This window comes from Chinchilla lanigera, unplaced genomic scaffold, assembly GCF_000276665.1.
Source record: "Chinchilla lanigera isolate Chin_1 unplaced genomic scaffold, ChiLan1.0 scaffold00005, whole genome shotgun sequence".
NCBI classification, from domain to species: Eukaryota; Metazoa; Chordata; class Mammalia; order Rodentia; family Chinchillidae; genus Chinchilla; species Chinchilla lanigera.
In genome coordinates, this window is record NW_004955406.1 from 29981486 (window position 1) to 29988765 (window position 7280).

At 38.0% G+C, this 7280-nt stretch overlaps 1 pseudogene; it reads right to left on the reverse strand.

Annotated features, from left to right (window-relative positions):
- Nucleotides 1-5518: 5518 nt before the first annotated feature.
- Nucleotides 5519-6407, reverse strand: LOC102017192 (annotated as a pseudogene).
- Nucleotides 6408-7280: the final 873 nt, after the last annotated feature.

A 7280-nucleotide genomic window follows, 5' to 3' on the forward strand; every position in this document is an offset into this window, starting at 1 on the left:
CATGCAAGGTCTGCACTCAGTAAAGGAGAGAAGAAAGAGAGAACTCTTTCCTTCCACTTTACCTTTTTACTTCCATTCACTTTTTTTTTTTTTTTTGGTTTTTCTCCGGCACCGGGAACCGAACTCACGACCTTGCGCTTGCCAGGCAGGCGCTTTTGCCGCTGAGCTCAATCCCCAGCCCCTCCATTCACTTTAAATTGGATAAAAAATGAGCCTGGATATATCTGTAATATCATTTTCCCTTTGTATTTTTGAAGCTCAAGGCTCATGATTTGGTGCTCAGTAAACATTTGTTAATTGATTCATTGGTTGTAGGACTATTAACTTCACCTCCTAGACATATATCTCTCTCTCTTTCTTTGTTTCTTTGTTTAAACCTTCATCCAATAAGACATTCACTGAACACCCACAATCTTCCCAGCCCTTGCTGGACATGATGAAGAAATAAATAACAGAGTCTTAGCCTTCGAAGAATTCCAAGCCCAGAGTAAGACACGGATATGTAATCAAACTCTTTTTGATAGTATGTAAACAGTTACCTTAAAAGAGCTGTTTACCTTTAAAGTGGCATTTGCCTTACTTAGAACCACACATCTCACATAGCCACAAAAGATCTCAGAAGCTTTAAAAAAAGTGCAGCTGTTAGGAATGATTAATGCAGTGGCTAGACATGGTGTATGAGAACGGATATGGGTGGTTTTGTGAGGACCATGTGGTTACGAGGGACACGCATGCTGAACAGACTCCGCAGATACTTTGCCCAAAACTTCCTTTTGCAGCATACAGATGTAAATGAGGCTTGCGTGGAACTCTTTGCTTCCGGAATAAGACGATGGACTAACCAGCGAAGCTCTGAATTACTCATTTCAGCAATAGTTTGCTTTTCTTGAGGCAACATGTAAAATTTGTACAAAATATAGCAAAAAAACATAGGTCAACCACATAAATTAGGACATTTCTGTTGACTATGTCAGGGATTTTATCTGCTAAAATTTAAAACAGTAATTGGAAAGATGCTCGCTTAAGTGAACAGAATCTCTCCGAATAGAATCAGAGGTCCAGTTTACAAACAGAGGGCAAATAATTCAGAAATTTTTGTTTAGATTAAACTCATAAGGTAATTCTAGGTGGAATTATATTCTGAATACTAATTACCAGTACTTGCATAGCACTGTTTTAGATACTGGGGAGACAAACAAAATAAAGAAAATGTGCTTTTGATCCTTAGATAGTTTTCAGTCTAATTGAGGAAGTTGCTCAATTAGAACTAGCAAAGCTCATGATACATTTCTGAGTAACTTGTTTAGATAATCATGCATGTGTGCAATTCAGATAACCATAACTATGAGATAGAGCAATCCAGAAAGAAATTCTACTGGATGTGAGCCTGGAGAAAGATAAAATAGGGGAATGAGGGCTGTGCATGGGAGAAAAAGGAATGGAACAAAGATGTAGCATAGAAAAGTTAGGGATTTTAGGAAACAGGGATCAGACTCACATAGTTATAGCAGAGTACCCTGGGAGCAGATTAGAAGGTAGTGTTGGGAATGCAGGCTGAGGACAGACTAGCAAGGACATGAATATAAACACAAAGACTTCAGACCTCTTCCGAGTGTTGATGTGGAGCCACTGGATGTTTTTCATCAGTAAAGCGACATGGTAAACATGGAGGTTGTGCACAGGTAAAAGACTACAACTCAGAATTAGGACAGGGGACACTGGGAGAAATAAAAGAGCTCCACTAGGCTATTAGCCTAGCATTTCTTTCAATAGGTTGCTTGATTTTTATTTAGTAAGGTTTGAAGAAACTGTCAGCTGTATAGAATATACTCTATAATATGTTCTAATGATATCAGTTAGAATGTTAAAATCAATTTATTATTAAAGATTTATTATATTTGCTGACTGTAACACTTTCACTCATCTGGAACTGCTTTTCAAATTAGAAATTGTTTCCCAGTTTTCAGAATTCATGTTTTCCTTCTAGTTCCCTTTGTGATTTCTTATGAAATTAAAATTCTTGGCATGGGTTTGAAAATGTTCATGACATACATTTCCCCTAGTAACATTTCTGTCTCCCACACTACTCATTTTCAGGATTTTAATGTACTAAATTACCAATCTACCCAAAGCCTGAGAGTGGCTCCCAGCTCACTGGCTTCAGGTTGGTGGCATGGCCTTTTGTGCACCAGGACTGCCATCAAATACTAAACCTAAGCCAAGGTCAAGGTCAGCAAGGATGCATTTGTTAGTCTTTATTCTTTAGTACTGCCTCTTTTAGCTGGAGTCAAACCAAGATTGATCTTGCCAATTTTTATAGTTGGAAACTGAGAGACCTAATACTTCATTTTGATTTGTTATGTAGCTATTATGATGTCACAGAGATAAGCAACCCATACAGCTACTTGGTTGTTCACCTTTAAGCTGAATATGATGAGGGCCAAACTTTACTTCTTAAAAATTCCGTTTAGTTGAGTCTATTTTACAGCTCTGCAATTACTGTCCCAGTTAAAAACCAGGTTTGGCAGTACACTAGAGTTTATATCTGCCTGATCACTGTCTGTATGGTTAATAAGGTTAAGGTCCAATATAAGGGTGTCTTGCTTTTTCTGACCTGGTCCTGAAGTTAGTAAGTTGCTTGTAGATTACCTCTTAGTTCTTACTCTTATCTACTAAAAAAACTAGAAGGCCACAGAAAAGTCTTTCTTGGATTCCATACTAAAACACATGACTTTGTCAGATGATCCACAGTACATTTATTAGACTGTAATGTTCTTTAACATTGAACCATCTGAATAGAAATAAAATCCATAAGTAATACAGCACCCTGCTTTATAGCATTGATTTGCAACTATTTTAAACAAAATTCAGGCTACTTTAGTGAATCAGAGGACCATACAAAATGTTCCTGTTTTCTAATGCCTATGCGCAAACAAAACATTTTGCTAAAAATAAAATTTACAAAGCAAAGCTAATCAGAAAGATATATGTAGGATTTTAATTAGATATTTAAAATGATTCTTATTTGAGGTCACATAATATACAAACATTATCATAATAGGAAACTTTAATTCTCTGAGAAACTTTCATAAGCAATCTATAAAACTCTCTTAAGTTTCAAAACTGAGCAAGTACCCATATTTTATGCATAGAACATTGTGATAAACAAGCAGCCATTCTGCCTGAATAGTGTTCTGTCAACTGTGGGGAATAAATTGGTGGTTTTGTACACATATACCAGAGAAGAATATGAGGAAACCCACAGAGCCACTGAAAGTGTAGACCTATCACCAGTCTTAGGTGAGAGTCCACAGGAATTTATATACTCAGGTTAAAAGGTGAACTAGCCAGACAGCTACCTGGGCTTCTTATCTCTGTGGTATTCTAATATCTATGTGATACATTCAAAGTAAATACCAGGTGACTGTATTTTACGTGCTAATGGAGATATTTAGTTTTCTTTGGAGCATATCCTCATTATTATACTTTTCAATTTGATAATTAAACTCTGTATACATAGTCCTAAGTACAGAGGAGAAGGAAGGCTGTATGTCTTCTAAAAGGAGACTTCCTCAACAGCAGTTTTTTTTTAAAGTTGATAGTGAAGAGCTGTATGAGCAGTACACAAACACAATCTTGAGAAAAGTATGTACGTAATGGATTTTCATACAGCATAGTTCCAAAAGTGTGTGATCTGTGAGACAACTATTATGAGATCCTTCCTTAATTCTGTTGCAACAGACAAACCTGTTACTATGGATTTCCTCCCTTGTATGTATAACGGACTGTGCAAGAGCGCATGTGAGGCTCATGCAGAAATGATGTATGAACACTATCACTTACTATCAGTGACATGTGGAATGAGACAGTCAGTCCCCCGATACCATCCTGTGTGTTAAAGATAATGTCTACTTAGCCAAAATAGTAACGAAGTAAAACATCAAAATAAACCATAAAGCATAGATTTCACAACCTTTATCATTTTTTATAATGAAAGCTAAAACTCCTACCCATATGAATATATAAATTTCTAAGTGAACTATCCATTCATTTACTTATAATTGTTTACCAAAACTTATAAAATACTAAGAATAGCATCAGTAGCAGTAATAGTATCAGTCGTTAAATGCACATTGGTGATCCAATGGACAAAGCTCCTGATTAAAAGAAAATAATAGAAGGACAAAAAAATAAATAGGGCATATGGGTGTGTGTGTGTATCAGAATATATATATTTGCCAAATGTACAACTGCAATAGGAGCTGCAATAATGGCTGAGTGGGGAGGATCTATTTAAAGGCTATGGGGAAGTTCAGCAGTCTCTGAGAAGTAACATTTAAGATGAAATTTGAAGGACTAGACAGAATAATCAAGCAAATGGTTCGGGGTGGAGAGCTGGATTAACTGAGTGGGTAATTTTGCAGCAAGGAACATTTTGAACCTAACCACTTAAGAAGTAATATTCAACAACATAATCCATCAAGACAGCCAGTGGTGATTACAGAAAATAAAATTAAATAACAGTCTCTAATTTTCTTTGCTCTTATCCTATGAGCATCAGCAATCACTCAAGTGGCTTTTGGAAGTTTGAAAATGGCAAAGCAGTGAGTGCCAGCAACTTAGCTTCTCAAGGACAAAGCATCTACAGTCTGGAAAACGATAGCTTGGAGAGGAACCAAAGTGAGTGAAGGTTACCTGGGAACAAAGAGGGAACTGACAGAGGAGGAGAAAATAGGATTAAGTGATAAGAAATGGACCATGCCGCAGAGAAGGGACTGTGCAGCAGCGCTGCCTACATCAGTTGGGTAGCTGCCAGCTGGAAGGCAGAGTGAAACTAACAACTTTTCTATTCACAGAGAATTGGAGAGCTGCACTGGGACCAGGAAAATCTTATGCAGTTGGAGACAGCAGGAAAAACCTGAGACACCAATTCCTGAGCAGCCCACCAGAATCAACAGTTGCTGAGTGACTGCAGTATAAGCACCCATGGACAGTCACCAGGAGCAGGAGCGAGGGGACACCATTGTAGGGAAAGGCTGGGCATTTGAGCCTGTGTCCCAGAGACTTGACTTACACAGTCAAGGTCCCAGAGAGAATGAAGGAAAGACAGGAAACTGCCAGCAGTTGGAGAGCAGACTGAGAAGTCCTGCTGAGAGGCAGTGAATGGTGACCACAGAGTTGGCTCCTGCATTCTGAGGCTGGTTTCAGCCTGAACTACCCAGGACTGGAATCTCACATTGGCACCATGTTCTCACTGTAGGCAGAGCTCTACACTGAGCACAGTTCTGGGGTTGGGCTGCCACCTTATACTTGCCGTATGAACAAAGACACATCCTGGCCTGAGCTCTGCTCCTTAAACTGAGCCAAGGAAAGGAGCCATGTGTCCAAAACAATAGAAAACTTCTTGTAATATTTTTTATTTGATGGTTCTTTTTTTTATTTTACTCTTTTAAAAAATTTTTTTTGCTTGATGAATGTTTATTGGTCTTTATCTGAAAAATCTTCATAGAAATTTGGTTTAACTTTTGGCAGCCTGCTCCTGAGCTCTGGGGAAGCTTGTCTTCTTTTGAGCCACCTGATCTTTCTTCTGGGCAAGAGACATTTTAGGACGGTTCCACCTCTTCTTTTTAACTTCCCTCTTAGGCTTCTTTTCATAGACTGGATTCCCTCACATAGCAGCATCAGCTTTTTTATACATCTCCTCCATCATGTCTGGAGTTACATTGTTCTTCATGTACTGAGAGAACTGTTTCTTGTAAGCATCTTCATCTTCTTCCTTGAGGTAATGCATATAATCTGCAACCTTCTGACCCATGATGTGCTTCCGATGTACTTCTGCATTGAACTTGCTTTCAGAATCATAACCAGGGACTCGTGTGGTACTGTGAGGGATAGACAAGCTCCCATCCACAGCACCCTTTAGGGCTCCAAAACTTCATTGCCCATTGTAGTTCTGGCAGGACCTGCATCCAAATAGCAGGTGAAGGCACCAGGTTTACTGTCAGTGCTTTCCACTTGTATTCATCTCCAGTCAGCTCCACCTGGGCTTCACAGATCTTACCCATGCCAAACCTACTGAGAAGCCTGTGGGCCAGCAGCAGGCCAGTACAATATGCTGCAGCATAATTTGTTCTGCCAACTTTCACACCATATTTTGATAGTTCATGTGCATATGCTGCTCAGACTATCATATCCCCACTGATACGGGCTTAAGCAATCAGCCAAATGATATCACTATTAGTGACATGATCTATCATCCTGTATTTAGGTGTGTGGTACTTATTTTTGTCCTGCATCACCAAGCGGTTCTGGGCATAGTAATCAGTTTTGCCCTCTCATCTTCTTCTAAACTTCACTTGGTATCTCTTAAAGTAGGCCTTATTCTTGACAACTTTAAAAAAACCCATCCTGTGTAAGGGAGACCCATGTCCATGGCTCTACACAGACCTGCAGGCCCAGCAGCACTATGTTTTTTGAAGTTTTTTTAACTCTTTGCCATTTTCCTCCATCTGTACATTTCTCCTCACACTTTTACTCCATCATTTACACTTTTTTTTTATAAGCATGTTTGTATCTGTGCTTAGCTTACTCATGCCTTTTTCCCCTTCCCCATATAGTTATAGAGGGTATGAGAATTCTCTGTGGTCCATTTATAACCCTCCGACTTTTATCTGTATCTCTTCACCTGACCTCTTTCTCCTATGTTTTATTTATTCACAATTTTGCTTTTCTTTCCACTCCAACTTTCTAATTGTCTCCCTTAAACTTTTTCTCTAATACTTATATTATCATGGAATCTTTTCCTATCCTCATTTTCCACTGCTAATTTTATACTCAGTTTTCCTGGTTATTTCTTTCTAGATATATAACAACACACCTTTAGCATCGATAGAATTCTTTGCTCCCTCCTACTTCCTACTTCCTGTACCACAGACCATAGGACTTAAAAAAAAAAAAAAAAAACAAAAAAAAAAAAACTTTCTTTTTCCTTTTTTCTTTTTCTCTGGAAGTTAATAAAAATAACTATATAACTTTGTACAGTCCTCTGGGATATTATGAAACCAGTCCTAAGAGGAAAATCATCACAAGCAATGCTCATGCTAGGAAAACAGAGCAAGTTCAAATACTTAACATTCTGAGAAGTCTTAAGATACTTGAGAAATAACAACAAAACATCCCCAAACTAAAATTAAGGTGGGAAATTATAAAAATGAGAGTGGAAAAATCAATAAAATTGAGAGAAAAATGTAAAAAAAAACAAAAAAAAAACAAAAAAAAAA